The sequence below is a fragment of the Myotis nattereri genome, assembly GCF_964212035.1.
Source record: "Myotis nattereri genome assembly, chromosome: 2".
In the NCBI taxonomy this organism is placed as follows: domain Eukaryota; kingdom Metazoa; phylum Chordata; class Mammalia; order Chiroptera; family Vespertilionidae; genus Myotis; species Myotis nattereri.
In genome coordinates this window covers 42,047,972-42,075,912 of record NC_138076.1, presented here as the reverse complement: position 1 = coordinate 42,075,912, position 27,941 = coordinate 42,047,972, and positions in this window count along the sequence as shown.

The window sequence follows — 27,941 nt, the reverse complement described above, 5'->3', positions numbered from 1 at the left end:
AGACATTTCTAATGGTCAACCTTTGCTCAGAGACTTCTGACAGCCCGGCCAAGACATTCTCAAACCTTACCATAATCTTGGGCTCTCCCTAACCACTCTTTCCATCCTTGTCTCCACTCACAGGTGCCAGGCCAAAGACTCTTCTTACTCATTCCTGCCCTCTCCTCCTTTCTTCTTCATAGGCATCTCCCCCAATCAATCTCTTACACATCTAATCCTGTCTTGGGGTCTTCCTCTCAGAGGATCTGAACTGACAAAGCGGTACTAAGAGTGGTTTGAGAAAGGAGCTAAATTGAAGTTTGGAGACTAGCTCATTCACCACCTGGTTGGCAAGAAGGATCCAGCTCTAACTAGAATGTGGAGCACAGTTAGCCCCTGACATTTGCTGGAGCAATGATTCCAGATAATCAGGTACTTAACAGCGAAGAGGGGAACAATGCCCACAACCATAGGGGAGTTGGCTGGCAATTACTAATTGGTATTGACACTCTGTGGAGGGATGATGATAAACGGAGGGCAATAAACACACAGTGAAGGCTAAGTGTGAGACAAACTCTCTGGTAGCTTAGAAAGAGGCCCTTATTTTGCTACAATTGAAGTGGACACAGCTAAAGAGCAGACTCAGGACCTGAGAGAGTTGAAGACCCCCAGAAATGCTTGAATGATAGCTACGGTAGGTTCGTTATGCTGAGATCAGGGCTCTTGTTAGGAACATCTGGAATCATGAAACGTGGGATAGGGATATCTGGGTGGATGTCCCCAAGATTATGGCACTATAGACACCCCTAAACACTGAGAATGTTCAAAACCCTCCCATCCCTAGTAGAAGCTGACATGCTGGAAGATGCTATAGAGGCTTTCCCCCTGTAAGGCAACAAACACCTTTCTCTTTCCATCTATTTAACTAGGTCTCACAAAGAGGCTAAAAGAATTAGCTAGTGTGTACTGGGAGAAGCCAGCAGAGTACTCTGGCATTCGATTTTGAGGGTGACTGATCAAGGGGACCAAAATAAAGCTGGATAAGCAAAAATGCATTGATTTGGGACACTTCTTGGAACACAGGATTAAATACTGTGGCCAGGATCCCAGAGTCTGGAGCAAACCCACTGTTAGACAAGTCTGAACATTCCTGGCCCAGACTGAGTAAAGTGGAAATGCCTGGATTTCCCTGGCAGATGGTAGAGGAAGGCCTGAAAGGCTAAGAAATGTGTCTCCTGAAGTAGATATACTACTTGAGGCCTGAAGTCCCTCTTGAGGATTATTCTGTATAAGGCTCAGAAGATACAACAGTCACGTAGGCCATCAGGAATGTATTGGCAAGGGGATCAAAAGCATTATTAAGAAGTGCAGCTTGTGCCCTGAACTGTATGTCTCAGTTGGTTGGGCATCGTCCTGTACACCAAAAGGTTGCCAGTTTGATTCCCAGTTAGGGCACATGCCCAGGTTGTGGGTTCCATCCCCAGGAGGGGTTGTATAGGAGGCAGTGATCAAAGTTCTGCTCTCACATTGATGTTTTTCTCTCCCCCCTTGACCCTTAAAAAAAGTGCAGCATGTGAAGGCTCACCTTCAATTATTTCTCTTCTCTCAGGGAACATGGTCCCTCAAGTCCTGGATGTCTTAGAAGCCTTGTGATACCTCCTAGCAGATGTTTTATGTATAATTGTCATATTCTTTCAGTGTTACTTTGTGGAGGATTAGTCTGCAACAAGCTGCTTTGTCACTACAGGAGTGGGCATCCTCCAAATAGCATTTTTAGTGCCTAAATATGAATATGAACCAGTAAATAATGAATATGAATCCACAGTCAATAAATAATGAATATGAACCAATAGTCAATAAATAATGAATATGAAACAATAGTTAAGGCTCCACATAGAATTGAAAAAAAAAAAAAACACTAACTTGAGAGACAGAAACAAAATAAACAATTGAAAAAAAGAAATCTGTGAGAAATGGACATGAAGTAAAGGGCAAAGAATAAAAGCCCATGGCTATCCTTATCAGAGAAATTAGAGAAGCATTGCATCCATGAAAGGATGAAGGGTACGATCCGAATGGACTACCTGAAGAATAACTACAAGCTTTTGAACTTTAGAAATTGCTATAGTGCAAATCAAAAGAAGTTTTGGAAGATAAAATTCAGGATAGCCGAAACCGGTTTGGCTCAGTGGATAGAGCGTCGGCCTGCGGACTGAAGGGTCCCAGGTTCGATTCCGGTCAAGGGCATGTACCTGGGTTGCGGGCATATCCCCAGTAGGAGATGTGCAGGAGGCAGCTGATCGATGTTTCTCTCTCATTGATGTTTCTAACTCTCTATCTCTCTCCCTTCCTCTCTGTAAGAAATCAATAAAATATATTAAAAAAAAAATTCAGGATAAAGTAGAACAAAAAGGTGAAAAAGAAAAGTCAAATAGAAGTAGTAAGGAAATAGGGAAAACAATTCATTAGATCCAATGTTTGAGAAATAGGAGATAAAGAAAAAGGGGAAAAGATAATTATCAGAGAAATGGGAATATTTTTCCAAGATTAAAATAAATGTGGTTTTCAAAATGGCTGAAGGACACAATCATTGAAAATATAAGCAAAACACATTATCATTAAACTTTAGAATACTAAGAGAAAAAATATAATCTCAAAAACCTCCTTAAAGGTAATATGTGTCGCATATAAAGATCAAGAATTAGAATAGCATCAGAATTCCCAGTTACAATACTGAGAGCTAGGGATAAACTACCACTTAATTGTGAGGATAGATTAGTTCAACTTCCAGACATTCGAAATCTCAAAAATTTACTTCCTCTGTCTGTGTTTTTAGAAAGCCACTGGAGAAGTTGTACTACAAAAGTGACTGTAAACCAAGAAAGAAAAAGACATGGAATCTAGGACACAGCGGCTCTGAGAGAGGAAGAGGTTGTGGGAACAAATCCATAGGATTCTGTCAAAGCAAAGGCCAGCGTGATAGCCCGTTGGCATGAGGAGAGAAGCCGGGGGACTGAGCAGAAGGACAGAGAATGGCAGTGACAAAGTCTTCAGTGACAATAACAACTATGAAAATGAGGCTGATTTATTTATGTCAGGGATGGAGAACCTTTTTTCTGCCAAGGGCCATTTGGATATTTATAACATCATTCTCAGGCCATACCAAATTACCAACTTAAAAATTAGCCTGTTGTATTTGGTCAAACATTTAATTAACTCACCCCTAGTGCCTTGGCAGGCCCAGACCAAATGATTTCCTGGGCCTTATACAGCCCTCAGGCCATATGTTCCCCACCCCTGAATTGTATGTGTTTGTACTGAGAGGAATATACAATTCTGTAGGAGAGGTGGAGAAAGGGTTAATGGTCAGTACAGAGGTGGGGCTGGCTGGGTCTGGGTCTTGTGCGATTTTGAGGTGCACACGGGTGGGTGGGGACTTGACTCTGGCTCCTGCAGCATGCCCAAGACTCTGACAGGAGGGAGATTTTCATATACATTTTACTAATTTTCTTTCATCTCTGACACTTCTATTATGGAGAAAGGGCAAATAGCAATATTAAAATATTTCTTCTAATTAATTCCCTTTTAATGTGCATGAATTTTGTGCACCAGGCCACTAGTAATTATATATTCAACGCTGAATATTTATTTAAATAAAACTGTTATGTAACTATTTAGGGAAACTAGAGGAAAAGAAATATGTGTGTAGGTACATATGATTTTCTTAAGAGAGCTTCCATCTCAGCTTCCATAGTAGGGAGCCAATAGATAAGTCCAAATGAACACCACTTAGAAATACAATGGCAAATATAAAAATAAACAGCTAAGAACATTGACTGTGTTTCCAGTAAGCAAATCTTGGAGATGGAAGCTTGAGACAGGGGGATTACATTTGCTTTTATTCACTTTTGAGTAATTTGATTTTTTTAAACTGTACATGTATTGCTTTGTTAAAGATATACATAAATAATTAAAGACCTGATCACATCCACAGTAAGAAGATCAATGAGTAATTCATGAACATTTAACCCTGTGCCTACCGTCTTAAAACAAACAACCCCATAAACTTCCCTAGACATTTTGGCTTCTTTAACCTGCTGCCCCTTTTCTTTCTCTTCACTGGCCAGCTTCTTCAGAGGTGATTATCCTCACTGTCTCCACTTACATATCCACCTGTCAATTTTCTGACCTCTTTTGTTTTTCAAACCCCAAATTCTTTCTGTATTTGACAATGTTAGCAGGTCACTCTCTGGGCTGACCTACCACGATTTATCCTGCTCTCTGTGCCCCTCTGGTGACGCCTCATCTCCTCACCCCTCCAAAACCTCTGCTTTTTTATTTGACATGCAAATGTGCTAAGAAAAGCTTTCTCAGACAGATTATTTCTCAGATTCCCCTCTCGACAGGGTTCTGGGGCTGACCCTTCAGCAGAGGTTCTTCTTCTCCTTCCTGCTTCCTTGGACTTAAATTCCAGACTTTCTTTCTTCCTCGCTTGCTCTCAGGTTCCCTTAAACCAGCGGTTCTCAACCTGTGGGTCTCAACCCCTTTGGGGGTCGAATGACCCTTTCAGAGGGGTCACCTTAGACCATTGGAAAACACATATATAATTACATATTGTTTTTGTGATTAATCACTATGCTTTAATTATGTTCAATTTGTAACAATGAAAATACATCCTGCATATCAGATATTTGCATTACGATTCATAACAGTAGCAAAATTACAGTTATGAAGTAGCAACAAAAATAATTTTATGGTTGGGGGTCACCACAACATGAGGAACTGTATTAAAGGGTCGCGGCATTAGGAAGGTTGAGAACCACTGCCTTAAACTATGCCCTGAATCTCTGGGCCTTTTGCTCACTCTTCTACCCACCCCATCTTCTGACACTGCTGTCTGGGCCACAGAATCCAGTTCCTGCTCATCAGGGCAAAAAACATGTGTATCAGTGCTAATGAAGGAAGGAACATGGCATATTAGAGGGACAGAAAAATAAGTCCAGAGTGGTAGAGAAGAGAGATCAAGGAAAATAGTGACTAAAGAGAAGGCTGGCGTGGTGTGCTGGGGCTACATGATGCAGCCTGAGGATTTTTGTCTTTATTGCCAGTAGAAAACCATGGAATTGTTTGGAGCACAGAATAGAGGTGATCAGATTTCCATAAAATATAAGTTTGGATGAAGTTCAGATTTCCATAAAAGATGAGTTTGGATGAAGTGGATGAGAGAAAATCAGTAAAAAATGGTGCAGATGAAAGACAATGGTAATTGGATTAGGGTGATGATGATGGAGATGAAGAGATATAATTGAAACAGAAAGAGATTTAGGAAGTAAAATTAACAAGACTCCATTATGACTTGGCTAGGGCTGATGAGGGGAAGACATCAAAGATGACCTCCAGGTTTCTGGCTTGAACATTTGAGTAGCTAATGGTAGCAATCAAAGATAAAGAAGACTAGAGGAGGATCAAGTTTGAAGGAGAAAATTATAAATTTTGAGACAGCCAAGAGAAGATTTTTAAGAAATTAGCTGGATATACAGTTCTGGACTATAAAATAATTGTCTAAGTTGGCAGATAAAAATGGTGTAGTCATAGGTGTACCAGCTTTCTGTCACTTCTATAACAGATTGTCACAATCTGCTAGTAGTTTAAAACAACAAAGATCCATTACATTATAGTTCTAGAGGTCAGAAGTCCAAAATGGAGGTCAGACATTCAAAATGAGTTTCACTTGGATAAAATCAAGGTGTTGACTAAGATCAAGATGTTGGCTCTTAGGGAGAATCTGTTTCTTCACCTTTCCAACTTTCAGAGGCTGCCCACATTCTGCATTTCTTGGTTTGTGGCATCTCCTTCAAAATTTTATTTTAAGGCAGTGTAGCACCTTCACTTGTGTGTGTGTGTGTGTGTGTGTGTGTGTGTGTGTGTGTGTGACTGTCTGTCTGTCTGTCTCTGCTCCTGCCCCTGTCTCTGTTTCTCTCTTTCCCCAAATCCCTCTCTTCCCCTCTGACCGCTACTTCTATTGTCATGTCTCCTTCTATGACCTACCCTCCAGCCTCCCACTTATAACTCATCCAGATAATCCAGGATAATCAACTCATTGCAAGATTCTTAACTTAATCATATCTGCAAAATCCCCTTTATCTTGAAGGTAACATTCCTGTATTAGGATATGGGCATCTCTGGGGGACCATTATGCTGTCTACCACAGTATAGAGAATACAACACTGTAAATGTCTACTGAATTGGTGATTTTTAAAAAATGAATGAGATATTTTAAAGAAGATGTTGATTTCTTCTAATTTGAGAGAAACAAACTCAGAAAGATAGTGGAGGAATCAAGAGAAATAATGGAGTTTATAGTACTATTCAAACTCAAGTTGTTTTTACCCCAAAAGTTATAGTTATTTTTGCCCCTAAAGAAATTGTCCTTTTTGAACATTTATAGGAAAGATAAATTATCCCTGAAGCCTGGCATCTTGAGAATTTGTTCATCTTTTTTTATGGAGGCATCCTAACCATGATTTTGGTGAGTTGTCATATGTGGCATATCAAGTTCTATTAAGTTACTATTCCATAAGGGGACTGATTTTCCTTGTCTTCTCACTCTAGGTACTAGTATTTTGACTTTCTTTGAAATGACCTCAATACACAGAGTACACAGCCACCATGAAGGTGACATATCCCATGGTTATATCCAATAAGATACTCACAAAAGTTTGTTTCCTCTCCTCTGAGATGTGCTACTTGAGAGTTTTAGTACCCCAGGGTGTTATACTTTCATCAGGAGATACAGCATGGCTCCAAAAGAGTAGCAACTTCTTCAGAACCTGGTTATTTCATCATGTCACTAGATAAACAAACAGAAGAAGGGTGGTGTATTTCACCCAGACTATCAAGAAACAATAGGCCTGACCAGCGTGGCTCAGTGGTTGAGGGTCAACCTATGAACCAAGAGGTCATGGTTAGATTCCCGGTCAGGGCAAATGCCTGTGTTGCAGGCTCAATCCCCAGTGGGAGAAATGCAGGAGGCAGACGATCAGCGATTATCTCTCATTATTGATGTTTCTAGCTCTCTCTTCCTCTTCCTTCCCCTCTGAAATAAATAAAAATAAAATTATATATTTAAAAAGAAACAATAGGGTGCTTCCACACAAAAGTGGAAAGATGTATAAATGGAACCAGGGAATCCCATAGATTCTGCCTGTAAAATCCCTTATAATCCACTGAATGACTCATCAATTTAAACAAAGAGATCCACCCAGTAGGGCTCAGAAATATATGCATGACAAGGGACTCCAGTCAGAGGTAAATTGAACTACAGGGTGGAAAAGGAAGTCATGAATAGTCAATTACCATCCAATGACAAGTTCCTGAAATAATAATTGCAACTATTTCTAATTTTTCCTCTTTTGCTATGCTATGCATATATGGAATATTATATCTAAATTCTCTTCTCCTTCCTCTTCTTGTTCCCATTACCTTATACAGTACTTGTTAGTGATATATATGCCATTTAGCTCATACTGGAAGACTATTGGTGAAAACAATGGAACATAATTAAACAAGAGGAGGAGTGGGCATCTCTCAGATCAGCTAGGCCTGGAAATGCATGGGGGTAACTGGCAAGACTTTGGATTATCTTCTGTTTGAGAGAGGAATTTAGTGCACTTTTGATGTGTCAGGAGAGTTAACTTATGTTAGTCAGCTTGGGGCATTTTTTTGAACTGTCAAAATGGGTAGAAAGATGTGGTAAAAAGATTAGACATATATATTCTTCTGGGAAATTATTCCCCTCCATTGTGCAACTCATCTTGACAAGGAAATTGGTTGATCATGGGAAAGGAAATGCATGCTGGCAGCCAAAAACAAAACAAATAAAAAAGGACAAACATCCATTGCAAGTTCCACCAAACATAGATATGTGTATTTTCATATTCAGTGAATAATTAGCTCAAGATTTTCATAATGTCAGTATATACGTCTGACTTTTTCACCACTATAGAATGAAAGTATATACAGTTTACTATACAGTTACTATGCAGTTCAGTCAAGCATGAATGTAGGTATATCAAAAACAAATGTCACGGAATAGGGCCCTCTTATCAATTCTAATCTCTATTCAACAGGAACTGAAAACAGTTTAATGTAGATGTGGTTATAGGATACATCTCCAATTTGGTTTTCTCTTCCATTTTGATTTTTCAGGACCAATGATTTCTCTGGGTGTCTGTTTCTCCCAACCATTCCTTCCTTACATTATAATATTTAACAGAAATTACAGCAAATTCTCTGAGTAATTACTCAAAATTCAGCAGCTATGCTTCTTGTACTCTAGATACCCCTGTTCTTGATTATACAAAACTTAAGATCCCTTCTGTTTCCAAGTGCACCCATAAAATTCTTTCCCTTTATTTATGGTATGAAACTAGGATTTTTCAATTTGGAAGATGCATTTCGGCAAATGCATTTTCATCCCCCCACCCCCACTGATCTCTCCCTCTACCTTTTTCAGACCCCTCCCCAATCTGCCATCATACTCTGCCAGACACCCAATGGGATGCCCCCTATGCCCACATACTCATTTGTGTTTCTCCTGAATACATAGTAGCAGACACCTGCTGTTTGACAATTTCATGCCCTCAATTCAGGAACACCTCAGAAAGCACCTTGGTCTGCTTTGACTGGAAGATAAAATATTCATCCTTCAGTGCCTGCCTTCATGTTTCCCCTTCAATTTTCCTCTTACTGCTGATTTCTATTTTTTTAAGGACATGAAAAAGAAATAGATTGGAATCTTAATGGTAATTTCTGATCCTTGCCTAGGTGAATGGTGTTTACTTACCTTCTGATGACAGTACGAGGCAGAATATATTGTCCTACCTCCTCTGGCATTACCCATTTTTTCCCAATTGTTGAATTACTTGCATAAAAGCATTTCTAGGCGAGTGATCTAATTATTTGGTCTGCATAGGAATCAGACAATTGGACAAGAAACCAAATCCCCAGTCTATTTTCTTCACCACTGTGTTTGGGCTAATCATGCTGATGAGAGGATGAAACTAAGACTTTTTACATGGAGCTAGAGATTTAGAGATGGATATAAAACATTGCTGCTTAAATGATCATTAGAAACCATCTGATCCAAGCACACATGTTAAAAATGAGGAAACTCAGGCTCCTCAATTGGAAGTATCTTTTCCACGGTTAAGGAGAGAAAAGACTGTTCTCACATTCATACCACTGCCAGGTACTGCTTCTCTTTTCTGCGAGATATAAAGAGTATCATCTGGGAAAATATAAAGTGCATATTCAATATAGCCTAGTTCTTATTACATAGCTCTGCCTGATGCTTTGGTAAGAATTGAGAATCATCTCTCTTCTCTTAAAACAAACATACACACAAGAAACCCCACTTACTTTCTTTCCTGCTCTCAGACTCCATGCTGTTTTGCTGTCATCTTTCCCTCCCTAACTAGTGATCTCAACCTGCTGTCCCTGTAGTCTCCAACATAATTCCTTGTTGTCTTGCCTGCATTCCTGCCTCACCCCTGAAACTTTTCCTTCAATACCCATCATCAGTGACCATCTTATTCCCAAATTCTATAACTCCTCCATTTCTATCCTTTTACCTCCTTTCTACATTGAGAATTAATGACTTATTTCTTTATCTCTTCTCTGAGTCAGACACATATGACACATAGCATGTCACTTTTAGCTGGATGGTCTCTCCTGACAACTTCGCTTTTGTCTCATTAATGTCTGGCCTCAGTACTTGGAATCCTAGGCCAGGAACAGTACTCTGAACTCAGCACTTGTCCAAAAGAGAAAATTAGACAGGATTTTCATGTCCATAAGAAATGGGCAATTTAGCATCATCCCAGAACTTTCCTGAATTCTACACCTATATGTGCAATAACTTATTGGGCATGTCTCCCTGGATGGGCCCATAGACACATAAACCCAAGGTATCTAAACTGAATGCACAATTTCTCCAAATCCTCTCCCTTATCCTATATTCTCAATCCTGGTTATTGGCAATGCCCAGTCATCTCCCTTTCAAACCTCAGAGGTGTTTTAGATTCCCTCCATCTTCTTATAGAATGTATACCATTCCCATGCCCAGTTTCTGGGCTATTTATAATTTGCCCATTCATTGGGAACCATGATTATAGTAGACTTTAATATTATTTTAGTAACACTTAGCTATCATTATCTTTCATAAAAATTACAGATATTGATGTATAAATAAATATAATATTTAACTTGGTTTGTCAATTAATAAAACTGGCCAGAATGACTATCCAACCATACTCAATGCATGAGTTCCTTGACACACAGCGCTGTTCCCCTTATTAACTAGAAACTTGCAACAGGCCTTTGCCAGTCTAATAGCAGGCTCTTTCCTCTCCAACTGTGAGTACTTTCAAATTCTTCAGGAGGTCACAGCAAATCATCATTTTAGTATTTAATATTATAGAAAGGATTATTCCTGTTTTCAGGTTACTCTGATGATAGCATTTAAAATGATCACTGTCACCCTAGCTGGTTTTGCTCAGTGGGTAGAACATTGGCCTGAGGACTGAAGGGTCCTGGGTTCAATTCCGATCAAGGGCACATGCTGGGCTTGCGGGCTCAATCCCCAGTAGGGGGTCTGTGCAGGAGGCAGCCAATCAATGATTCTCTCTCATCATTGATGTTTCTATCTCTCTCTCTCCCTTCCTCTCTGAAATCGATCAAAATAAATACTTTTTAAAAAACGATCACTGTAAATCATGATACAGGCATTGACATTTTGATCATACACAGAAAAGGAAGGGATGGCATTCCACACTTTTCACCTCCAGTGCTCAAAAAGTGTTCCTGGGTATAGATGATATAGATATATTGAAACTGGGTCCCAGGGACTCCCAAAGCAATCACTTAATGACTTCTTTTTCAGGGACTCATTGAGTTCCATTGCCTTATCTCAGCCTCTATTAAAATAGTAAGAAGTTTGTCTTCAAAGGATTTCATGTCTTGTGCATTTTTCCCTACTGAGGATAAGATTAATAAAGATCCTATGTAATTTTTACTAACAGAATACTGCTTAGAACTTAGTGCAGGCGATATGGAGATGAACAAACCATGTGCTTTTTGGAATGTAGATTAGAGAGTATGTAATTTTTATCTTTCCAAATGGGATCCAGCCTTATTGGCTTTTCTGTTTATAAAAGATATATATTCTCATTACAAATAAATGAAGATAAGTATAAACTAAGAGATATAAAATAAATATTGTCTTTAATCAATCACTGAGATTTAATCACTGTTTATGTTTGATTCATATTCTTCCAGGATTTGTTTAAGTAGCAAGTAACTCAAAGACTTTTTTCAGTGCCAGAGGGGGGGAAAAAAGTGAAACAGAGAAGCTAAAATGTTCAAAAATAGGAGAAGTAATCTCCATTTGTGCTGTGGCAGCAAACACAAGGAACCAGAGCCCAGTGCCACGCATAATACTCCCTAATGTAATTAGGAAGCCAAACCTATCTTTCCTTCTGCCACTGGGAACTCTCAAACTATGCAGTATGCAGCTAAAAGCTAAAAAAAAAATGAAATTGATACAATATCTTTCCTTAAATGTATTGCAGACTGAAATATTAGTCCCTAACCCATGGAGAATTGATGTAGCTCTTGATTTACTAGAAAAATCTGCTGGGGAAAAATTTTGTTTCTTATCACCATCACTGACAGATTCATGCTTAGAGCAAGGCTGCTTTAGGTTGCAGAGGGAATATTTTCCCTAAATTCACCCACAGAGTAATTGTCCTTAAAATGAAGCTACAAAAGGTGAGGAGATCCTTCGGAAGCACTTGCACCGACAAATGGCTCCACTGCAGCCATTATCAGAGAAACAGGGTAATTCCATCACATCTCCAGACCCCGGCTCTTTCCTCTGCGTAATGGGGCTGGAAACCCATGTTCAAGACACCTCTCAGGAGGCTTCCCCAAAAAACATCCTGTAAGTGTCTGTAAGGGCGCTCCAAGATGACTACAGTCGTGCACAAATATCAAGAATGATCACCACTCCTGGGCCATAATCATACCCATCATCTATCTCGGAGTGGTGAATGTTACTGGGGGACACACACCTGCCGCTCCTCCTGCTCTTCTGTGTAGCTCTCAGATCCACATCTCTCACACACATATTGAAATATACAATGCCTTTTCCTCCACCTGACCCACTGGTTCTTAGAGCTCTCTGAATCAATTGGCTGAGGGAACCACGCATCTGTATGCAGCTGATGCACATATAATTTCCCCAGAACACTGATACACATGAAAACCAAGCCAAAAGAAAAGGAAAAGAGAGCCAAAGATGATACATATCTTTGAAACCTTTTTATACCCTTTGGGCCTGGGCCAGGGTTACCTTGAGCATGCATTCTAATCTCCTTATCGTGATATCCAATGTTCTCCATTATTGGATTCCTGTCAATCTCTTCTGGCTTATTTTTCACAGTCCAAATTTCATCCCACTTGCCCCAACCCAGACCTCTTTACATTAAGCTAACATTACCTAGAATCCTGAAAGAGCCATGGCTTCTTGGGCCTCTACGCCATTGTCCACACATATCCATCTCCATCTGCTAATACCATCTTTTCCTTTAAACAGCCTGTTGCACTCCTTGACCTAGGAAGCCATATCCATCACCCCAAGGTGAGCGATGTGCTCCATGCTCATTGTACTTACCCCATCAAAACCTATCTGGCTGGGTAGCTCAGTTGGCTAGAGTATCATCCTGATAAGCCAAGGTTGTGGTGTCAATACCCAGTCAGAAATAGTGGAATAACAAATCGATGTTTCTCTCTCTCTCTCTCTCTCTCTCTCTCTCTCTCTCTCTCTCTCCTTTCTCCTCTCTCTAAAATCAATAAAAAGAATAACATCCATTGACTTTTAGGGGTCAATTTACTTGCTGAGTCTCTCACTATTAGACTTGTGTTAGAGTAGGGGACTTGCTTTCTATCTTGTTGTATAGGTACTTGGTACATGGTGGAGCTCAGCAAATGCCTATTGCAAAGAAGAAGGAAGGATGGAAAGAAGGAAGTTAGTTCAAGGTGGAAACTGAATTTTGGCATTGTTAAGATGAAACTGAATATTTTGCTAAAAGAAGAACCAAAATAGCTCCTTGTTTCTGTGAGAAAGGACATACAACACACACATATAAATGGGTATCCTACATATATGCATATATATGTACTTATGTGCATAGATATATGTGTATACATATGCATAAATGTATATATTGTGTCTGTCTACATGTGTGCATGTGCATATACATATACATGCATGCATGCAAGACTGCATACATACTGACTCTAGTCTTCTGGATCACCCAGCAGCATATCTATTACAGTACATGCAAATGAAATTAATATGATCACAACTTAAAGGGAAAGATAAGGACTTTTAACCAATTTTCAGCAAATGGTTATTGATGTTTACTTTTGAAACCACATGCACAGCATGTGCAGCTGGTGACGCTGTGTGAGCCACCTGCTACCTAGCGCTCCTTCAATCATGTCTGATTACAAAGACGAGGGAGAAAAATACCAGCTAGTCCAACCTGATATGTATTTTATCACTTAGTCTGTGTTTGGGCAAAGGAGCGCAAACCAAGCATGTCAGCAGTATATAAGATTGCATGGGGCTCCGGCACCTGCTGTAGCAGATCCCTTGTGTGGTTTCCATGTGCTCTGATAGCATGACAGAAAGCAGACCCAACTGTCCACAGTAGGTGACGGGAGCTAAAGCTCAGCCCTTCCTGAAACCTATTCGTGGCCTCGCTGCTGCCGACAGTGCTCTGATAAATTTCCCAGTTCCCTTGTCCTGTGTAAACTAACTCTATAAAACAAACCATCATCAGCACTTTATGAAGAGCAGCATATTTAGACATCTTTTCCTTTGGATGGCAGTCCACAGTTTGTTCAGTGTTTCGCATACATCATTTTGCTTGCTCTCTATAACAACAGAGGAAGGAAGACAGAAGGTGTATGTGTTTTTTAATGAAAAAAAAAATAAGACTAGAGAGGTAAAATCAATTTCCCAACATTATTCAAGCTAAGCCTTGAAAAGTCATGTTTATTTTGGATCAGATACTTACTCCCAGACAAAACTGTAATAGAATAGAATAGCAATGGGCTTAGAGGTAAAATAGTTTGAAGTTTGTCCTATAGGACTTGGGCAAGTCATTTGCTTTCTCTGGAACTGATATTCTCATCACTATACAGGAAACATCTGCCTTCTGCATGTCCCAAGAGATGGTGTGTATGAAAGAATATTGCGAGCTATAAAGTGCTAACTCCTCTAAGGGCTGCCTGCCACCGTGGTGAATGGTTTTCATCTGCTCTGACTGCTGTTCTCAGAGGCCAGTCTGACAGAGTTGGAAGCCTAAGGCTGAATTATGGCATCACTGGAACACATCAGCTCCTAGCACCCCTATGCAAAAGAGAACAGGTTACACATTCATTAGTCCCAGACTGGTTTAATTTTTTATTGTAACTTACTTGTCAGCTAAAATAGCTCCTGTTTCTTTGATTATGGTTAATAACACTTAAAACTTTAATGAGAGATGGGCACTTTCATTAAAAATAAGTCAAATGAAATTGAAAAAAAAATTTAATTTACTTTAAAATCAGTGTTTGGCCCTGGCTGGTGTGGCTCATTTGGTTGGAGCATTGTCCCGAACATCAAAAGGTTGCAGGTTGATTCCCAGTCAGGGCACATGCCCAGGTTTCAGGTTTGATCCCCTGTCCAGGTTTGTGCAGGAGGCAGCCGATCAATGTTTCTCTCTAATATCAACGTTTATCTCTCCCCCATCTCTTTTTCCCCTTCCTCCCTCTAAAGAAAAAAAAAATCAACTGAAATTAAAAAAGAAAAAGAAAATCAGTGCCTGTATTGAAGTCATGCTATTGTGTAGAAACAAACAATGGAATGACTACCTCTGAAAAAGGAGTTGTCACCTGAACCCTCCATATGAGCCTTTTTCAATTTACATGGGTTGTGTTCCAAAAGTTCACTCATAAGTTAGTTGTTTAAAATTTATAACTCAAGTCACACAGGAAAATATGTTACCCATGTCAGGCCAGCCCACCCGTGCCTATTTAATCACAGAGTGGGCAAGATGTAGGAGTAATAATTCTGCTGTATTTTAAATGAAAAGGAATTATGTGGATTAGCATCGTTATCTATTCACCGTTCTTAGGGGAAAATGTACTCACGAATGGTAACTCAGGATACTTCAAGTACACATTCCCATTTTCAAAATAGTTGGGGAAGACACTCCCGCCCCCAGCAATGAGAAGACTCCCCAGGAAGGGCCTCACTCCGCAGCTGCACTAGGTACTTGGAACAGGATGCGAAGGATCTTCCACCCTGAATCTGCTGTGGCCTCCTCATGACATTAAAGGAAAGGAAGAAAATATTCCACCCACGCTTTGGGGCTCAGTACCGAACATCCCTATATATAGGACATTCATAATTTAGGTGTTTATAGGTCAGGGAGTGACTATGATGCATTTCCTCATTTTATTCCCTGCCACAGACATATAAGACAGGCAGTCTTTAAAAGATTTAAAACACAGAAATAACCTGGCCCCAGGGTGGTCAGCCTTGTTACTATGGCAGCTTGGTTGGCCTTTTCAAGCTTAACAGTCAAATCCTCAAATGGAAGTAAACAGTAAGAGAGACTGACATCTTCAGAAATTGAGGCAGACATGACATTAAAGGATATTTACCCAGAAAAAAAAGACAAAAATCTTCATTGTTCATGCTTTCACAAAAATGTAACAGTTACTTAACTTAGCTTTAATCTTACCTCACCCCTATCTTCCCAGTGTTATGTTTGCTCTTAGGATGGATATGACCTTGGACTGGACCTGAACTATCACTAGAAAGATCAGACATGGTCCACCTGGCAGGTGTGAAGTACAACCAATCAGAATCAGAAGTGAGACTAAATAATTTGGAATTGAAGGTTGAGCTAATAATATCAGAGTTTAATAAAATAATTAATGCTCCAAGAGTTAGGCCAGTTGGAAAGCAGAGGGAACTGAGTCTCTCAATCTAAATAAGGATGCCCCAGAGTTGTCGAATCTGAACAGGCTCATATGTGCCCAGGTGAGCTGCCCTATTTACTGTCCATGGTTTGGCAATCAGGAAACCAGGATCCTGAGCAGAGGCCAGGAAGAGCCTCTATATACCAGAGGCAGAAATTACCGGGGATTAGAATTACTCCACCTACAGAAATACTGATTCCAGCAATTTATAGCGAGTCCAGGAACCTGTGGGCCATACTTTGGGGAAACAAACAAACAAACAAAAAAAGGTATTAAGGGATAGTATTAAATTTCACCCCCAACAAGTTGGTCAGCTGTGACACCAATAAGCGAGTAAGTTAAAATAAAAAGGAGGTGAAGTCAAAGCGGGTGCAGATGCAGGGCATCAATCAGCAGCTTCACATGATGGCTGAAACAGGCCACTGAAGCCAGCAGATGATGAATGAAAACGAGAACTATTCTGGGCTTTGGTCCCAAGACAATTCAATCAAACGGGTCTTGGTGGATGTTTTGATGTGATAACTCTGCCCCAAGCTGATGCCCATTTCCCACCCAAGTATAAAGAGCCCTGACAGGTTTTCAGCTGGGTGGTTACATAGAGGACAGAATCAACTTTGAGAGAAGGTTGCAGGTAGGAACCTGGTGTAGAGAACTAGAGCAGATGCAGATTGTCTGGAAGAGTTCAGAAGGAAAGGAAGCCCATCAGGTGAGATAGTAAGAGCAGCAACACTTCCCTGGGGAAAGATGCACTCAATCAGCTGGAATTTGGTTCTGCCAGGATGGCTGAGGGCAAGATGTGGCAAGCAGGACACTGACAGCTATGTTTCATAGTGGGGACACATGAACTCTCTGGATTCTACTGGGATAGAAGCTGCCAGAGTGGGAAGGAAGGGTAGCACAGGGGACAAGAGACAGATTCTGCAGAGGAACTGAGTTTGCATCCTTTGTGTTACTGCTTGTTGGCTTGAGAAACTTGGGCAAAATACGTATCAGTAAAATGTAGATAATTATAGTTTCTACCTCTTGGGTTCTTGCAGGGATTAGATGTGATAATCAAGGTAAAGTGACTGGAAATTACTAGGCCGATACTATCTATGATGGATGTTGTTATATTAAGTTGTCTTCTCAGGCCTTTCTCTATCAATCAACCCTCCTTTCCAAGTGCTCCCCAACCACTGGCTCATTGCTGCATAATTTAATACTCAACCCAAACTTGCTTTAAAAATGAAGCTGCTTGAAAGATTCATCTATATCCTGTCATTTCCTCACCAACCATTCACTCTGCTCATCCCTCTTCTGCTGCTCTTGTCAGGGTCCCTGATGTTGCAATCACAGATCTATAGGCACCTCTCAGAAGGTTGCATCTAGGGCTCTTTGCCACCATTGGCTCTCGTCCACTCACTCCTCTTGGGCATCCCTCCCTCCTTGCTGGCTATTCTACCAGGTTTACCTGTTTCTCCATTTCATGAGCAAATCATACCTTCTCACTGTTGTGGAGCTATTCCCCATCCGTACCACCCTTCCATTGCTTTCACCAGGCATTCCTCCATTCTCACCAGTGTGTGCCACATTGCAGTCATTTCCCCAGTGTGTCCTGACAGCCTTTTGAACCTCAGAATGTAAAATCTTCCAGTATCTGAAAGTATCCTTGCCTGTCCTCACTTCCCATACGCCCAACAAAGCTTAGTCAATCCACTTAATTACCAGTAAAATTTTATTTCCAAAGTATAAATTCATTATGTTTTCTGTCCCTCCCTACCCACAGTTGTCCACATTTCAATAAATGGCTTCATCACTGACATGGTTGTTCAGACCATAGAGCTAGAACTCATCTGTGACAAAATGCTTTCCCCTGTATTTGAGAGCAATGTTGTAAGAAGACAGAACAGTGCTGCCTCCAAAGGATACTCACCTCTTGCCATCTCTCCTGCAACCACACAGGTCCCGACCACCATGACTTCCTTCCTGGACAACTGCTGCATGCTTGTCTTCCTGTTTCCATTCTCGCTCACCTGCAATCCATTCTCTACCTAGAAGTCAAGGTCATGTCATGTCACCTCACTTCTCACTGCCTTTAAGTACCGACTCTAGAGCATCTTCAATGGACTTCAAAACATTTCCTTGGGAGTCATGGTCTCCCATAATCTGACTCCTGACAACCTCACCATCGTCATTGTGGTTCACTCCTCTCTCTCTTGCTATGCTGCAGCCTCACTGGGCTTTTAATTTCTAGCTCCCTGCCAACCTCACGGCATAACTCACCTGCAACATCCTCCTGAAACATTAATCTGCCTGGAACATTCCTCACGCTGATCTGAGTATGTCTGAGTCTTTCTCAGCTTTCAAAACTTTTCTTCAATGGTAACTCCTTAGAGAGATCTTCTCTGAACATCCCACCCAAAATCCATTCCGCTGACCCATGATTCTCAATGCCAGCATTTTATTTCCTTTGTATATTAATAATTTGTACTTATTTTACTCAATAAAATTGTTTTTATTTCAATATCTACCCCCATCACACCTCCTTTAGAATCTAAGTTCCATAAAGATGGGAACCTTTTCTCTTATATCCCCAATGCTTAGCATAGTACCCCACTCATAGGTAGGCTCCTTAAATACGTATTAAATGATCAGATGAGTTAAATAGATTACAAATGTCTATGGTCTCCAGAGATTACTCAGCACACAAGAGACCTACCCACCCATCCAGGCCCTTCTCCTAACATCTCTTCCTATTACCTCAGTCCTGCAGCCACGGCAATCCTTGGGCATCTTCTAAATGAAATAGCCTCCCTCAGGATAGTACCTGAACTATTTTGCCTATTTCCTTGTCCTCCTAGAGAACTCAGGCATTATCTCCTCTATGATTTCAAGCAGCCCCCAGCCCACCTCAAAGACTCAGCTTACCCCTTCATAACCGCTCATATTTACTCCACTATGAATGGCTCCTATTGGGAACGATTTGTCTCTCCCCAGTCCTGCTCTCCTTTAAACATGTTATTTGTTGCTGTATCACCAGAATTTAACACCTCACATAGCACGTAATGGGAACTAAGAAAAATTTATCAAATAAACAAACAAACAAATAAATAAATCAATATTCCTCTCCGGATGGTTCTTGGAATAACTATATTCGACTACTTGTTTATTAGTCTTGTTGAAGTCAATACATTGATAATTTTAGACTAGAAATTCAATGGCATGTAGAGTAAATTAGCTTGATGTAAGCCATAGTACTAAAGTTATATGTAATAGCATAATTATACCTGGTATCAGATAATTAGATGTAATTGAATGTAAAAGGTTTTAGGTGCATTTTCACTAATGGTTGATTCTTGGTACTCTTGGGCATTTTTTATATTGCCAGTTGACATGTAACTTGGTGATGATCCATTTCCGTTGTGAAAGCCCTGTATTTGGCAGCACGCTTTTCTCTCTGACGGTACAGCAGATGTTATTTTATACAGTTACTACACTGGACAGCATCAGTCAAAGGTAAGTGGAGGGTAATCTCTGAAGACATCCATGGTCTCAGCAAGACAAATGTGTACAAGTGGCTGTATTTGTTTCCGCCTAGAGAACATTAGTTTTCAAATAATTTTGACCTCAATCTTTCCCTGGCCATGTCCTATGTGAATTCTATAAAACAATAACAAATATAAACCATCTTTCTGTGCCTTTGAGATTGATGCTCTGGCCTCCAGCATCCTCTGGGCACGATATAAAAACCCCAAAGACTGAGCAGGGGAGGTGGATCCAATTGATATAGGAAGCAAATAGCTTTTCATTGAGCCTATAATGCACCAACTTCGGCACAGAAATATTAAAATTGCACTTCATTTGAAGTACCATGAAAGGTGTTTTGGGAAGTATAAGAGTATGCAGTCTCTACCCTTCAATTTTTTGTGACCACTTAAGAATTATTTAGCAATCTTGTGTCATTCAGGGAAGCAGGATCCAATTTAAATGGTTGGAAAACCAAACAAGGGTCTATCCACAATGGTGAAAGGATGTCCAGGTACCCAGGGATTAGCAACAGTGGGAAGCCATTAACACCTTTAGGTCTGAAGGGGAGAGAAGAGGAAAAGTGTTGCTAGGGCCATGAGGGAGGGCCCATGACAGTAGCTGGAGCTCTGTAGGGTTGCAGTCCCTTCTAGAAATGCCACTTAAAACCAACCTAGAAAGAAAAATTTCTTCTCCTGGGTGTCCAGGTGATTCAGTCCAAGGAGAATCAATGCCAGGATACAAAAAGGTGAGGATGAGGAAATGACAAAAGGAGAATAAAAACCAGTTAAATTCCACAAATCTAATTATGATTACACACACACACACACACACACACACACACACACACACACACACTTTCTTCTGAACCATCCCCATTTTCAAGACAGTCTTTTCTGCCATATGTTTCTGAAGCTTGGTCATTGAAAACCAGCAACCTAGAAACATGCAATTTAAATTGAATGTTCCTCTAATGCCCCTTTTGTGATCTTTGTTATTCAGATTGTTTACATAGACCAAGGGTCACCAATTACTTTGCCCCTAGAGCTAGATTGTGGAATGCCAGGAAATTGCTTTCAGTGATACTGCAAATTAAAAAGCAGAGTCACAGAACCTCAAAAGACATTGATTATCCCTCCTGCTACTTGACTGGGGAGGTCAGATACCTCCCAAAGTAACTCTCCTATCTGTAAACTTAGCGAAGGTTTTTCTCTAGCCTGAGAAACAAATGCACTTTATTTCACATGTAGATAAATTATTTTGATATTGTGCTTCTCCTTTTAGTAAAAATTTACTGTTCTTTGCATGCACAATTATTCTGCCTTATATCCTACAAGGTTACCAAATTGGGAGAAACCAAAGAATATTTAATAATCTATGCAATAGATTCATATTTTTGTAAGTGAAATTATCCATTACCCATCCCTAGTTAAGATTATGACTTTCTGTATTCCTAGTTATTGAGTTTTTAAATTTATTCCATTAGTGTGTCAAATTCAGCTTTATGTTTATTCATTTTCCTGGAATAATATTGATAATCTCTCCAACATTTTCTGCTGCAATCGGTTTTCTTTTAATTTACCCTAGTGATAGTATTTCAAATGTTCAGGCATTTTTTATTAGCTTTTTTTCTTCATACGGTTGTGCTCATTCTCTATACTTTCTTTCTCATATTTAACTCTTGAAAAAAATCACAGGAACAATATATTTGTGTTTTTTGATCTATAAGTGCACTATTACTTTATTTGAAGTACTTATTTCCCTAATTTTTATTTCTGTAATGTAATGTTTCTCTAAAGAATAATATTAATTGGTATAGGGGTTATATTTTGACCCAATTAAAATAGTTAAAGTTGTTAACTCCTTAACACTTGCTTGATTTTTATCCTTAGTTGTTTTTCTCCCCACTGTGATTATGTATCCAGCCCTACTTCTATGCTGGATACAAATGTTAACAAGCACAGATCCTGCTATCAGGAAGATTTTTAGTATAAATAAGACTTCCAAAGCTATATGTCCTGCCCAGTCCTCTACACTGATCCTCAGATTCACATTCAGCTGCACTCTCTTGAGTCTGATAGGCATCTCAGACTGAACATACATCTAGCCAAACCCTTGACTTCCCTCCACTACTCTGCTCCTCCCAGAGTATTTCCTTTATTTATTTCTCAGTAAATAACACCTTCATCCTTCCAGGTACTCAGGCCAAAGTCCTTGGAGCCATCCTGGGCTTCTATTTTTCTATCACATTTCACAACAATCTTTCAGAAAGATCCATTGGTTCTATCTTCAAAATAAATGCAGACCCTCCAACATGATCCAAGCCACCGTTGTCTCTTGTCTACTTCAATAACTAATAGCTTCCTAATTGACCTCACTGTTCCCACCATTGGTCCCCACTATCTATCCTAAATATGTGTCACTCCTCTGCTCAAAACCCGCCAGTGGCTTCCCATATAACTCAGAGCAAAAGCAACAGATCTTACAGATTGCTTGCAGAATGTCCACCATGATTTGCTCTTGCTACCTCTCCAGGCTTATCCACTGTCAACCTTCACCTTGCTCACATGTGCCAGTCATGCTAGTCTCCTTGCTGTTCCTAGAACATGCTGAGCCTCTTTCCCTTCAGACCTTTGCATGAGCTGCTATCTCTTCCTACAATACTTGTCCTCCAGAGCTCTGAGAGCTGGCTCCCTTCTTCTTTCACATCTTTACTCAAGTATCACCTTATAAGAAAACCCTTCCCTTCCCATACTGTTAAGAGAGCAACTCTCCTCTTGATATCACTATCAGTCTTATTTTTTCTGTACGGCAACTATCACCACCTCACATATTATATGTGCACTCTTTCAACTGATGTCTCTGCACTAAAATGTAAGCTCCATGGGGACCGGTTTACCTATTATGCTCCCTATTATATCCTTAGCATGAGGAACCAAATCGGTTCTTTATAAATATGTGTTGAATGAATGAATAAACATGTGCCTAGATGACCATTGTTGAAGGTCAAATGTACAATTGCTATACAGACTTATGAAACAAGGGGTGTGCATGTGGAGATGAATGATTACTTCAGGCTAGAGGACCCAGGACAGTTCATGCCCCAGGAACCTCTGATCCTTTTGATAGAATGAAAGTCTGACAGCACAGTGGTTGAAAGCTCAGACTTCCTGCCAGACATACCTGGATTCAAATTTCAAATCTGAACCTTGCCACTTACAAGTTAGGTGACCTTTGGCACTTCATCTTTCTAACCCTTCATTTTCTTTCTTTATTTTATTTATTGATTTTAGAGGGAAGGAAGAGAGAGAGAGTTGTTGTTCCACTTATTGATGCATTCATTGGTTAATTCTTGTATGTGCCCTGACCAGAGATTGAATGCGCAACCTTGGTGTATTGGGATGATGCTCTAACCAACTGAGCACTGAGCTACCTGGCCAGGGCTACCCTCCATTTTCTCTTCTTTTTTTAAAAAAAAAATGTTTTTATTTTATTTTTTAATATTTTTTTTATTGAGAAGAAAGGAGAGGGAGAGAGAGATAGAAACATCAGTGATGAGAAAGAATCATTGATCGGCTGCCTCCTGCACACCCCACACAGGGGACCAAGCCCAAAACCTGGGCATGTGCCCTGACCAGGAATCAAACTATGACCTCCTGGTTCACAGGTTGACACTCAACCACTGAGTTGAGGCCAGCTGGCCATCCTCCATTTTCTTAAATGTAAATGTGAGTAATGCCTGTTTCCTAGAGTTAATGAGACTGAAGGAGTTAATATATGTGATGTTGGCTGGGCCTGGTGCAAGAAGCGTGCCTTAATACATGGCCGTTCTCATTAGACAAACAAGAATTAGGGGAGGTATCATGGATGCAGAGAACAGGGAAAACAGACATAAGAATCAGGGAAGCACAGGATGTAGCCTATGAAAAGCTGAATGGTCTCATCTTTCTGAACACGGGGAGCACACACAGATAGCAGGAGATAAAGAGGAAGAGGAGATGGCTGTGGTCAGACCACTGAGGACCTTGGATGGCAGCCACAAGTGTGCACTTTAACCAGAGGCACCAGGAAGTCATTGAAGGCATTGCATCAGGTCATGGCCAGAATGACATGGTTGGAATAAACTGATCCTATTCGGTGTGAAGGAAGGCTTGAGGTATCCATGTTCAAGTTAATACTGTAGCATGGGATTTAGAATGAGACAGGCTTTGAGCTCTGCAATATTCTAGTCAGTTATTTAATCCCTCTTCTTAGAAATCCCTCAGTCTCCTCATCAGCTACCTGGAGGCAGTAATGGTGCTTACATCAGCAGAGTTTATAGGAAGATGAAATGAGTTAATACATATAAAAAGTTTGTTGTTCTGTTATATGGAAAGTACCTTATTAGCTACTTTTAGAGCCTTATTCCATAGTGAGATTGGGAAATAATGAAAAGACAAGATCTAACGATATTTTGCAGGTAGATGCAAAAGGACTCATATCTTGAAAATGCTTAAAATTGAGGAGAATTCTGATGTTTTGCTGTTATGTTTCTGCATCAACCAGGGTTCTTAATTGCAAGTACATAAGCAAATCTGCCCTAAATTTAAAAAAGCATTTAATCCTACCTGCCTAGCTCATGAAATCTTCAGAATGTTCCTAGAATCAGGGTTGGGGACTATTTAACAGGAACAGTGCACAAAGCATATTGCGAAGACCTTACTGTTACCTTGGGGAGCAGCCACCATAATTCCCACCTCTGAAGTCGGCAAGGAAGTCAGAACTTCTAAGCGTGCTGTCCTGGGAAGCCAAAAGTATCCACCTGCCACCATTGCCAGAAAGTAAACTCGAAATAGTACCTCTTCTACTCCATTCGTCTCACAGATGTAGAAGCCATGCCTGGCTACTACTGGTGCAGGACGCCTGCGGCAGACACCTTTGCCAGAACTTCAAGGAAGGCCAGGAAAGAAATGAATTTTTTAATGCTTAGAGGCCACAAACCATGATGAATATCAATTTCTACTCTTAAGAGAAATTAAAGTTATGAGAAAGCACATATTTGCCCTGGAGTGAGGAGATGTTGAAAAGTTGAATTTGGGGTTGAGATCCAATGGAATATTCAGTAGAATACATCTAGCAGATAGCTGGATATGGATTTGGGGTTTAGAATTGCATTTTGGAAATGGTTATGCAAAAGTAGAGATCTCTGAAGCAATACAAGAGCATGAAATTGTTTGCTGAACTCTTAATATGTGGTTTTCGGACCTTTCTTCTTGATTTTGCTTTATTAATTTTGAGAATTTATTTGTAGTTGATAAAGTAAAAATACACAGTGCTAAAAAAATCTATGGTGTTTGATTTTATTAAGTGACAGATTTATCTTCCTGTAAGCTCTCTAATAGTCAAATAATTATTTAATTAAAAAATTAAATAATTTTTATTTAATGGTCAAATCAGTTGATCACTATTAAATGAATTATTTAATTTTAAATTAGACTTATTTAATGTTTGCTTAAGCTATTTAATTTAATCTAAAATTTCAATTTAATTTTAGAACTGACATTTTTATTAAATTAATTATTTAATTATTAAATAATAATTATTAGGATTATTTAATTATTTGGAATTATTTTATTTTTTTCTTTTAGTCATAGTGAACATAATATTGATTAATACATATCTTGTTACATCAAGAAAGGTCATATACAATTTTATAGCCAATATTCAAATCATTTGCCAATTTGGGGGACTTTACATAAATTTTGGAGGATATTTTTTCCTTCAAGCACTGAATGAATTTTAGTTTCTGAATAGTTTTTCTACCTCATAAGGTGTTGTATCAGTCAAGGTTTTATCGAGAAGCAGAATTGCTATGTACATTAAAGTATAAGGGATCCACTATAGGGGTTAGGCCTGTATGCGAATATAGGAGCTGGTGGCTCAGTCTCTGCAGGGTGTTGGTTCTGTCGCAAACACTGAGCCTGAAGTGTGGGGCCTTGGAATCAGCCAGACAGGCAAATGGAAAGGGAAGCTGGATGTGTTTGAGAGCAAGAACAAAAGGGAGCCTACACTGATAAACTGGAGCCCCGAGGCCAACTGGGACCTGTGAGACAAATTGGAGCTTGCATCTGTCTTTCACCACCTCCAACACCAATACCATGGGGGGGGGGGGGGCGGGGGCTGGGTTTTGTATAAAAGCTGGTGTCTTCTTCACAAAGGTGCACATGGAGAGAAACCAAGATGGCGGCATAGGTAAACACCTAATATTACTGCCTTGCACAACCACTTCAAAAATACAACTAAAAGACAAAACGGACATCATCCAGAACCACAGGAAGGCAGGTTGAGTGGAAATTCTACAACTAGAAGGAAAGAGAAAAGCACACTGAGACTCAGAGGAGGTGTAGAAGTAAAGTGCAGAGGTACGGAGGCACATGTGGAAAGGGCTGGCAACTGAGGACACGGTTGTCTTTTTCAATAGGAAGGGAGACACACACTCCTGCTCTGAACTCCAGTTCTGAGCTAGACTCTGGGGACCCAGACTCATATAGGAAGAAACTGGACTGTCTGGCAGCGGGCAGGACTCGAGGGCAGCTTTCTCTCAGAGGTGCTTGCAGCGATTACCTTGGGACACTGTGACCTGGGGCCTCTTAGGGCAGGGCTGAGGATCAGCCATAGCTGTTTGATCCGCCCTGTTGATTCCCTGAGCCCCAGCCCCACCCAAGCTGTGCGCAGAGGCTTTTGCATATGAATGACCTGGCCCTTTGCAATCTACAATTACCTAACAAACTGCAGCTGGGTCAGAGAGGCCCAGAACATCCAAAAGAAGGCCCAAGGCCCCAGAGCAGCTTGCATTGCTTCACAGCTGGGCCTCATTTGGGCACCTCCAAATCCCAAACAAAGAAGAGGAATCTGCAGATCTCTCCATAGCTCCTGCTGGGTAGCCTCAGGAAGAGGATAAATTAGCACCTCCTTAGAGATCCAGTGCCATTGTACCCAGTGGTCAGAGTGGGAAAATCCAGATTACAACTCCTCAGATCCATAAGGGACACACTCAGGGGGCAGACTCAGTGAGCACCAAAGCCCCACTGAAGCATGTCTTGCCCCAGAAGGGTGTCTCCAGCACAGAAGTTCTCCCACTGCAGACACAGCTGATTCTCACAGCCAATTGGCCTGGAGGTCAATTCCTCCCAGTAATACCTACAACAATCAAGGCTTAACTACAACAAGACTGTGCACACAGCCCACTAAGGGGTGCGCCAAGAGTGTCTACCTCAGGTCATTGGGGAGGCTGAGCTACTGGGCCCTATAGGACACCTAACACAGAAAGCCACCCTATCAACACAGGGAAGCAGCCAAAATGCGGAGACAAAGAAACAGGTCACAAATGACAGAAATGGAGGAAAGCAAACTACTGGATATAGAGTTCAAAACCACGGTTATAAGGTTTTTCAAGAATTTTCTAGAAACTGCCGATAAATTTAGTGAGACCATCAATAAGTTTAGTAAGACCCTGGAGGATATGAAAAAAGATCAACTAGAAATTAAGCATACACTGAAATAAAGAATATTATACAGAGATCCAACAGCAGACTAGAGGATCCCAAGAATCAAGTCAAAGATTTGAAATACGAAGAAGCAAAAAACACCCAACCAGAAAAGAAAAAAGAAAAAAGAATCCAAGAATATGAAGGTAGTGTAAGGAGCCTCTGGGACAACTTCAAGCAAACCAACATCCGAATTATGGGGGTGCCAGAAGAAGAGAGAGAGCAAGATATTGAAAACCTATTTGAAGAAATAATGACAGAAAACTTCCCCTACCTGGAGAAAGAAATAGACTTACAAGTCCAGGAAGCACAGAGAACCCCAAACAAAAGGAATCCAAAAGGACCACACCAAGACACATCATAATTAAAATGCCAAGAGCAAAAGACAAAGAGAGAATCTTAAAAGCAGCAAGAGAAAAAAAGTCAGTTACCTACAAGGGAGTACCCATATGACTGTCAGCTGATTTCTCAACAGAAACTTTGCAGGCCAGAAGGGAGTGGCAAGAAATATTCAAAGTGATGAATGCCAAGAACCTACAACCAAGATTACTTCACCCAGCAAAGCTATCATTCAGAATTGAAGGTCAGATGAAGAGCTTCACAGACAGGAAAAAGCTAAAGGAGTTCATCACCACCAAACCAGTATTCTATGAAATGCTGAAAGATATTCTTTAAGAAGAGGAAGAAGAAGAAAATGGTAAAGATAAAAATTATGAATAAGTACATAACTATCAACCAGTGAATCTAAAAATCAAGTGAATAAAAAATCTGATGAACAGAATAAACTGATAAATATAATAGAAGTGGGGGCATAGAAAGGGAGTGGACTGACAA